Source organism: Nelumbo nucifera, chromosome 2 (genome assembly GCF_055504915.1).
Source record: "Nelumbo nucifera cultivar China Antique chromosome 2, China Antique-T2T, whole genome shotgun sequence".
In the NCBI taxonomy this organism is placed as follows: domain Eukaryota; kingdom Viridiplantae; phylum Streptophyta; class Magnoliopsida; order Proteales; family Nelumbonaceae; genus Nelumbo; species Nelumbo nucifera.
The window spans coordinates 77,334,976-77,344,665 of NC_142650.1; the positions used below are offsets into that span (position 1 = coordinate 77,334,976).

Sequence of the window (9,690 nt, forward strand, 5' to 3'; positions counted from 1 at the left end):
GTGGACGTGTTTCATGCCAACCAAACCCACACCCACCTATTGCCACTACTCACCCACCGAGCATCCTGACCCGTTATGCTCATCAATTGGCCCAACCACCCGGACCAGCGATGGGAAATGGTGGTTTTGCAAAGCACCGTTTCCCACTGGATGCTCCGGCGAGTGTGGACATGTTTTGTGCCAACCAAACCCACACCCACCTATTGCCACTACTCACCCACTAAGCATCCCGACCCGTTAAGCTCATCGATTGGCCCAACCGCCCGGACCGACAGTGGGAAATGATGGTTTTGCAAAGCACCGTTTCCCACTGTCGACCTTCTCCAGGAGCCCCAGGGCTTCTCTGCCTCTCACAGGGCCGTCAAAGTGACCTCACCCTACATTGTGGGGGTGGTACCGCCACCCATCTACCCCTGTGTCACCCGTCTAGGACAGCATGTCAAAATTGGCAAAACCACCCACTGGGCGCTCCGGTGGTGCAGAGGCCTTCCATGTCGACCAAACCCACAGACTCTTATTGCCACTCACCCACCGAGCATCCCTCTTCCGTCCGTTCATCGACGCAATGGTCCGAACCCATGGTGGGAAACGATGGTTCTACCAAAACATCGTTTCCCATTATTAGACTTCTCCGTGAGCCCAGGGCTTCTACACCTCCTACGGGGGCCTCAGGGGCCTCAACCCACACAATGGGGATGGTATCGCCGCCCAACTACCCCCATGACAACTATCCGGGACAATATGTCAGAATTGGCAAAACCACCCAATGGGCGCTCCGGCGGGTGCGGATGTGTTCTGTGTTGACCAAACCCACACCCTATTGCCACTCACACACCGTCAGCTTTCTCCATGAGCTTGAGGCTTCTTTGCCCCACATGGGGCCCTCGAGAGGGACCTCCTGCGTTGTGGAGGTGGTACCGTCGCCCATCTACCCCCGCGCCACCCATTCAGTACGTGTCAGAATTGACGAAACCACCCATTGGGAGCTCCGACAAGTGAGGATGTGTTCCGTTCTAACCAAACACACAACCTTATACACCAAGCATCCTACCCCCTTCTACCGATCCATCGGTCCAACAGCCTAGATCAATGGTGGGAAACGGTTGTTCTGCCAAAGCATTGTTTTCCACCATTGTGCTTCCGTGTGAGCTCGGGCCACCTCCACCTCCTACGAGACCCTCGGAGGGACCTCACCCCACATCGCGAGAGTGGTACCACCGCCCATCTACCCCTGTGCCACCAGTCCGGGACGTGTTAGAATTGGCAAAACCACCCATTGTGCGCTTCGACGGGTGCGGAGGTGTTCAGTTCTAACCAAACCCACACCCTCCTAATTCCACTCACCCACCAAGCATCTCGTCCCCCTTCCGCCCAGCCATTGGCCCAACGGCCTGGATCGAAGGTGGGAAACGATGGTTCTACCAAAGCCACTTGGAAGGCTAAGTATGTATTTGGTTCCATGGGCAACGTTTATTTGTACTTTTTCACTTTAAATGTTTCCTGTTTTTGTTGTTTGGTTAGGATTCACTTTAAACGGTTTTACTCTCCACTTCAGATTAATACCCATTAAAGTGTGCCACAACAGCATTTGGTTTCAAAAAACGCAAGGGCATTAGAGAAAACAAGAATGACATTTCCCCAAATGCCCCATGCACAAAAACCAAAGCGTTTCAGTTTTTTACCATTTATTTGATAAACCGTGAAACCAAACAGTCGTTTCATTTTGTTTCATATGCAATAAACACCAACGCCTATGTGGCGTTAATGTGGCGGCATTTTTTCAAAAAACACCCACAGAACCAAACACAGCCTAAGTATTGCAAAACCGATATTTGTTGTTAGGGGCAGAACTCTTAGATGGATTTACAAATATTTCTAGGGATAGTTAAGTTATTTGAGTGAACAAAAAATAATCTTGTAAAATGTTAGATTAAAATGACTCAAGTCTACCATTAATATAAATTCCATTGCAACAATATGCCAAAAAAGTTCGCCAGAAATAGGAAAACATAAGTTAATCCAACAAAAATGAAGGGGGTGGGGGAAGTCTTCTAAGACAACCCCAAGACTACTGAACCAACGTAATGACCTACTATTTATAGAAGACTAGTGAGAAGAGAACAATAACAGAAAGAACAAAAACAAGTCGCCTAATTGTAGTCATCCCTTCAACAGCTAGCTAGTTGATGGGCTGATTTCATGAATTCGATCTAACCCCCGACAAGCATCCACTACTTTCACCAAATATTGAAGGCACTCCAAAACACCTCCATGGCTATTTGCCAATGTATCATCTAACCACCTGCGAGGAATCGCCCATTCCAAAAATTTGCAACCACCACCCAACTCATTTTTAGTCATTGGGTTTTCCAACAACCGCTCTTCAAAGTGCGATAACACATGTCAACTGCAATTTACATACCTTATAACAATACTAACAAATAATATCAACCCACTAAAATATTACCTCAGAATTTAATCGACAAATATAAAGCATCTTCTTCGAAGTATTGGGAGTTGTTGAAATTCGAATGATACATTTCCGTTTACAATAGCAATACTTAGTATCACACTGTAAGCTATTGAGGGATTCCCACCACTCCTTTGTTTCATTCGCTCGAGGAGTTTATTTGGTTTTCAGGTGTTGTTTATTAGTCTATCAACCGAATAGTGAATATCTCAGTTCAGTGGGTCTATGCTGCTAGATCACTTGAAACCTTCACCCGAGAAGCTGGGAGCAGTGTTATAGTTCAACGAGTCTACCAACCGAGTATTTGTTGTTCTTCATGGGCTGAAGGGAGTTTATTTGGTTTTCGGGTGTTGTTTATTAGTCTATCAACCGAATAGTGAATATCTCAGTTCAATGGGTCTATGCTGCTAGATCACTTGAAACCTTCACCCGAGAAGCTGGGAGCAATGTTATAGTTCAACGAATCTACCAACCAAGTATTTGTTGTTCTTCATGGGCTGAAGGAAGTCAAGGCTGTATTAGATGGGTTAAGTGAGAGGACCCGGAGCTACTAAGATTGCTTCTCTGCATTACAGGGTTAAGATTTTTAGTCTTGTTATATCCAACTTCATTGAGATGGGTTAATTGATAATGTAATGCTACAACTACTTCATTGGCAGAACATGAGCCGTTAGAGAGGAGTCGTGTGGTAGCATCTTCATGTCATTGTTAATATCTCTTTTGAGAGCAAGTTGTATTAAATCAAAGACTAGATATTTGGTCTGGTTTTCTTTATTACCTTATGTTTTCTATTTTTTTTCATTCATCTCAATATTTGCATTCTTTTTCACTCATTTTTTGGATATATTGTTGGGACTACACTCATCTTCCAGCTTTAATTTTTATTAAATCAGTTCCAAGGTGGATTTTCTTACATTATCTGAAAGTTTGTTTATCAGTGTTCAGTCAGTAGGCATTCTAGTCTGACTTTAATTTTTTTTTGCTTTTTTAAGTTGTATTCAGAATATAATATTGTTTGATAACAATTTTGCTTCATCATAATTATAGTTAGCAACCTGACATATCGTAGGTCCTATGTGGTTGATAATTTTGCTTTTATGGATAAGTTCAATTTGCATCTCTAATATAAATCCACTACAAGATATATGAATAATAATTTGGGTTGGTGATTCTCCTTTGAAAGACCAATTTCTAACCCTTTTTTCTATTTGTACCTTTAAAAATGAACTGGTTTCCACTTTCCTTGTACCCTCTAACTTGAACTTTGGGTTTGGATGGAAATTGGGTTTGAGAAGAGCTATCATGGACACAGAACTGGATAGTACTTTGACTCTCTTGACCATCCTTGATGGGGTTTTCTTGGAACCCACAACGATAAACAATAGAATTTGGACCCCCCTCTCCTTTAAGCTCCTTTACTTGTGCTTCCTTCTTTAAAACCCTAACTCAACCGATTGTCCCTCTTGGCTTGTGATGCTTGTCATGCCATATTAAAGAAGTTTGATGTCAACCTATCCCACCAAAGGTTGGGAGTTTTTGTTGGGAAGCTTTTTTGGAAAGAGTCGACATAGGAAATTTGCTTCAAACAAAGAGACCCAGTAGATGTTTATCTCCTCACAAGTGTGTTCTTTGTAAAGCTGATGGTGGACTCCCCCACCGAACATGCAAAGCTTGTTTGCTTCCACTTCCTTAAAACGACCAACAAAAATGGGGAAGGATTATGTGGAGATGTGTTCAAGTTGTTGTTTGTCTGAACTTTATGGGAAGAAAGAAATTCAAGGATTATTTTGGCTAAGGAGAGAAGTTTAGAAGTTGTGCAAGTGGTTCACATAAAGGTGATACATTGACTGAAATCATTGGATTTGTTTACAAATTTTTTCAGTGGATGATTTGCTAAGAAAATGGAAAGAAATTGCTAGTTCGGTCCTAGTTAAGAAGACCCCAATACCTTTTGGTATTGGAGTGTTCAGAGATGAGAATAGGAATATATGTGGATTGTATTCAGGTCCTATTGATTAAGGTGAATTCTTGGATGCTATTCTTGGGGTGCAAAAAGCTAAGGATATGGGAATTACTAGGCTGATTCTTGAAGGGGACTCCAAAATAGTTGTTGGCTAGTTGGAAAAAGAAGGAGTTCTATGACAATTTAGAAATGATCTTAGAAGATTCAAGATGATATCAAGAGATATGCAAACCCATATAAGATGGGTTAGGAGGTCTGCAAATGGGTTGGCTAAGCAAGGAACTCATAGACAGCATTTGTTTTAGGCTAAAAGGAAATAAATCCCTCAATAGCTTACAATGTGATACTAAGTATTGCTATCGCAAACGAAAATGTATCCTTCGAATTTCAACAACTCCCAATAATTCGAAGTTGTTTTATAGTTGTCGATTAAAATCTAAGGTAATATTTCAGTGGGTTGATATTATTTGTTAGTATTGCTGTAAGGTATGTAGATTAGAGTTGACATGTGTTGTCGCACTTTCAGAGCAGTTGTTTGAAAAATCAATGACGAAAAATGAGTTGGGTGGCAGTTGCAAATTTTTTGAATAGGCGATTCCTCACAGCTGGTTAGATGAGGTTACATTGGCAAATAGTCATAGAAATGTTGTGGAGTGCCTTCGATATTTGGAGAAAGTAGTGGATGTTTGTCGGGGGTAGATCGAATCCATGAAATCAGCCCATCAACTAGCTAGCTGTTAAAGGGATGGCTATAATTAGGCAACTTGTTTTTGTTCTTTTTGTTATTGTTCTCCTCTCACTAGTCTTCTATAAATAATAGGTCATTACATTGGTTCAGTAGTCTTAAGGTTGTCTTAGAACACTTCCCCCACCCCCCTTCATTTTTGTGTTGGATTAACTTATCTTTCCCTATTTCTGGCGAACTTTTTTGGCATGTTGTTGTAATGGAATTCATATTAATGGTGGACTTGAGTCATTTTAATCTAACATTTTACAAGATTATTTTTTGTTCACTAAAATAACTTAACTATCCCTAGAAATATTTGTAAATCCATCTAAGAGTTCTGCCCCTAAGAAGAAATATCAGTTTTGCGATACTTAGGTTGTGTTTGGTTCCGTGGACGTTTATTGAAAAAACACCGCCACATCAACGCCACATAGGCATTGACATTTATTGCATATGAAGCAAAATGAAACAATTGTTTGGTTTCACTATTTATCAAATAAATGGTAGAAAATTGAAACACTTTTATTTTTGTGCATGGGGCATTTGGGGAAACGTCAAATTCTTGTTTCACTCAATGCCTTAGCATTTCTTGAAACCAAATGCTGATGTGGAACACTTTAATGGGTATTAATCTAAGGTGGAGAGAAAAAAACATTTAAAGTGAAACACAACCAAACAACAAAACAAAAAACATTTAAAGTGAAAAAGTACAAATAAACGTTGCCCATGGAACCAAACACATACTTAGCCTTCCAAGTGCCTTTGGCAAAACCACCGTTTCCCACCATTGGTCCGAGCCATTGGGCCAATTGACAGGCGAAAGGGGGCAAAATGCTTGGTGGGTGAGTGGAAATAGGAGGGTGTGGGTTTGGTCAAAACAGAACACCACCGCACTGTTGAAGCGCACAATGGGTGGTTTTGCCAATTCTAACATGTTGTCCTGGATGGGTGGCGCAAGGGTAGATGGGTGGTAGTACCACCCTCACGATGTGGGGTAAGGTCCCCCCGAGGGTCTCATAGGAAGTGGAGGCAGCCTAAGCTCACAGGGAAGTGCAATGGTGGAAAATGGTGCTTTGGCAAAATTGCTTCCTACCATCGATCTAGGCCATTGGGCCGATGGACAGGCAGAAGGGGGCAGGATGCTTGGTGTACGAGGTTGTGGATTTGGTCAGAACGGAACACATCCGCACTCGCCGAAGCTCCCAATGGGTGGTTTTTCCAATTCTGATACGTCCCGAATGGGTGGCATGGGGGTAGATGGGCAACGGTACCACCCCCGCAATGTGGGGTGAGGTCACCCCCGAGGGCCCTGTGGGGGGCAAAGAAGCCCCAAGCTCACAGAGAAAGCCGACGATGGGTGAGTGGCTACAGGGTATGGGTTTGGTCGACACAGAACACATCCGCACCCATTGGAGTGCCCAGTGGGTGGTATTGCCAATTCTGACACATTGTCCCGGATGGCTGGCACGGGGGATAGATGGGCGGCGATATCATCCCCATTGTGTGGGGTGAGGCCCCCAAGGGACCCATAGGAGGTGGAGAAGTCCTAGGCTCACTAAGAAGGCTGACGGTGGGAAACGATGCTTTGGTAGAACCATCGTTTCCCACCATTGGTCCAAACCATTAGGCCAATGAATGGACAAAAAGGGGGGATGCTTGGTGGATGAGTGGCAATAGGAGTGTGTGGGTTTGGTCAACACGGAAAACTTTCACACCACCGGAGCGCCCAATGGGTGGTTTTGCCAATTCTGACATGCTGTCCCAAACAGGTGGCACGGGGGTAGATGGGCAGTGATAACACCCCCACGACGTAGGGTGAGGTCACTTTGAGGGCCCCACAAGAGGTAGAGAAGCCCCAGGCTCATGGAGAAGTTCGACAATGGGAAACGGTGCTTTGGCAAAACCACAATTTCCCACCTCCGGTCCGAGCAGTTGGGCCAATCGACGAGCAGAACAGGTCAGGATGCTCAGTGGGTGAGTGGCAATAAGAGGGTGTGGGTTTGGTCGGCAAAAAACACCTCCGCACCCGACAGAGCACCCAATGGGTGGTTTTGCCAATTCTGGCACATTGTCCTAGACGGTAGGCATATAAACACATCGAATTCGAACCGAATCAAGCTAAATTCAAATTCAAACAGATTATGAATAATAATATTCGAATTTGATTCAATATCCGAAGGATATCAAATATTTCAGTTTGAATTCAATTTTGATTATCAAATCAAATATTCATTCAATTCGAATTCAACTGATAACTTCACTTTTCGAATATGAATCAGATTTGATTCGAATCTGATTTGATTGACTGTTTTACAACAGACAACTTTTGAAATTTAACCGATTCTAAGCTTCTAATTTTTCTTCTAATACATGGTTTTAGTTTTCTTGTATATTTATAATTAAACCCCACAAAATTCCTTAGAGCTTTCTTTCAATTTCCTACTTCTCTCTTATTTTCTATCAAAACAAATACAGCCATTATAATCCTTTCTTCTCTTGTTTTGAAAATATATACACTAAATCCTGTTGAAAGAGAAATGATATCAAAACAAACACAGCCATTCATGAAATGATATCAAAACAAACATTGGCATTTAAATTCTCCTCTACCAATTTTCCTATACATCTCCATCAGATTTGGATCACGGAATAGAAGATATCCGGCCAATAGAACAAATAGGATCACCCCTCAAGACCAAATGTCAGCTTTGGACCCATCATATCCCTTTCTATTGAATACTTCAGAAGAAGGAGAAACATAAGTTGCTTGACTACTTTAGATTATAGTCCAAACCATATTCATCAAAGTAGCAAAACATAACCATCTCTACAGCTGAGCTGAAAAATCTAATGAGGTGCCTCTCATTTGTGACTGAGAATCAATAAACCAATAAACCATTTAGGAATGATATTATCTAACTCATAACTAGAAACCAATAAACCAAATCAAATGATGTTAGCATTAGCATAAAAAAGTATGTAGCATACTAGCATAACCATTAACCATAAAATCATTATTCTAAATTATCTGTAATCTATTCTATAAAAATGAACATTCTTCATCAGCATCGTTCAGAAATCAATTAATCAACTTACCTTATAAAAGAGGCAGGGGATTGCAATGGAGATCGTAGACAGTAGACTCTGTAGGCGGTGGGCCAATGTGAGTGTGTGACGGCGACAGTCGTGCGTTCCCGGCCGGTGATGCTGGACTGTTGGCACAATGGCACTCTCGCAATATTAGCTTGGGTTGAAGGCCTTGAGGCGTCGAGCAGCGTCAAAGGAGACGATAGTGGCCGGTGACCGGTGCTCGACCGCTGTCACTGACGTTTCCGTCGGTGATGGTGGTTTCTCGGGCGGCGGCAATGCTGAGTCGAGACTTGATAGAGGAGAAGATGAAAGACGAGAGAGAACCAAGGAAAGGCAGAGGAATAGGGGTGGTGGCCAGCGAACGGTACTCGACTTTCGACTGCCGAATCGCTGATGTGGCCGGTGACGGTGGTTGCTCGGGCGGCGACGGAGAAGGGAGGGTTAGGGTTTGAAAGGAGATGGAGACCGGAGGAGAGGTTCGAATGTTCATCAGTTCACGTTCGTTTGATTCAATGAGAATCGAGAAATCGAGAATTACAAAATTCTGATATTTATCGGATCGGATCAATGCAGATCCGAATTCGATCCGATAATTAAATGGTAGAAAATTGGTATTCGAATTTGATCGAACATCCGATTCAAATTATCCAAATTGGATTCGATTATGCTGAATCTCAAATTTGAATATGGATTTTTGAATATCGTTTATAAGCTACTTGACCGGTGGCGTGGGGTAGATGGGTGGCGGTACCACCCTCCACTATGTGGGGTGAGGTCCCTACGAGAGAGAGAGAAGCTTCAGGCTTACGAAGAAGACTAATGGTGCTTTGGCAAAACCATCATTTCTCATCATCGCCCTGAGTCATTGGGCTGATGGACGAGGGGAAGGGGTGGGATGTTTAGTGGGTGGGTGGCAATGGGAGGGTATGGGTTTGGTCGACGTGGAACACTTCCACACTCGCCAAAGCGCCTAATAAGTGGTTTTGCCAATTTTGACACGTTGTCCTAGATGGGTGGGCAATATCACCCCCACAGCATGGGGTGAGGTCCCCCTAGGGGCCCCGCGAAAGACAGAGAAGACTTGGGCTCACAGAGAAGGCCATTGATAGAAAATGGATGAATAGAATGGGTTGCGATGCTTGGTAGGTGAGTGAAATACCTCCACACCCGCTAGAGCACCTAGTGGGTGGTTTTGCCAATTCTGACACATTGTCCCAGACGGGTGGCATGTGGTAGATGGGTGGTGGTACCACCCCTACGACGTGGGGTGAGATCCCCCCCGAGGGCCCTACAAAAAGTGGAGAAGCCTCGAGCTCATGGAGAAAGCCAACGATGGGAAATGGGGCTTTCAAAAAACCACCATTTCCCACCGTCTGTCCAATTCATTGGCCCGATGGACGAGTGGAACAGGTCAGGATACTTGGTGGGTGAGTGATAATA

General features: G+C 43.4%; 1 protein-coding gene across 1 annotated transcript in view; it reads right to left on the bottom strand.

The window, feature by feature from the left end:
• The window catches only part of LOC104589495 (ribosome production factor 2 homolog), a 31,941-nt gene extending 23,003 nt beyond the window's left edge, over nt 1-8,938 (bottom strand). Inside the window, exon 1 of the mRNA XM_010247845.3 lies at nt 8,257-8,938. The gene's annotated coding sequence lies outside the window, so the exon portion shown is untranslated. The remainder of the gene's footprint in view (nt 1-8,256) is intronic.
• Nucleotides 8,939-9,690: the final 752 nt, after the last annotated feature.